Below are 370 nucleotides of genomic sequence, written 5' to 3' on the forward strand. Positions count from 1 at the left end.
AGAGAGGGGGGAGAGAGCACGCACGTCATGCAAAGAGGGAGTGCAGAGCTGATATGCCGTACAAAAAGAGGAAGGGTAGAACAGAATACAATAGAAAGCGTAAGAGAGGGAAGATGCACGATAGAAAGCGGAGGAGGAAGCCGACACACCATGAAAAGCGAAAGAGAAGGTGGAAGAGGAGGAGGAGGAGGAGGAGGAAGAGGAGGAAGAGGAGGAGGAGGGAGCAGACACGCCATGGAAAGCAGAGGAGGAGGAAGAGGAGGAGGAGGAGGAGGAGGAGGAGGAGGAGGAGGAGGGAGCAGACACGCCATGGAGAGCGGAGGAGGAGGAGGAGGAGGAGGAGGAGGAGGAGGAGGGAGCAGACACGCCA

Source organism: Priapulus caudatus, unplaced genomic scaffold (assembly GCF_000485595.1).
Source record: "Priapulus caudatus unplaced genomic scaffold, Priapulus_caudatus-5.0.1 Scaffold1367, whole genome shotgun sequence".
NCBI lineage: Eukaryota > Metazoa > Priapulida > Priapulimorpha > Priapulimorphida > Priapulidae > Priapulus > Priapulus caudatus.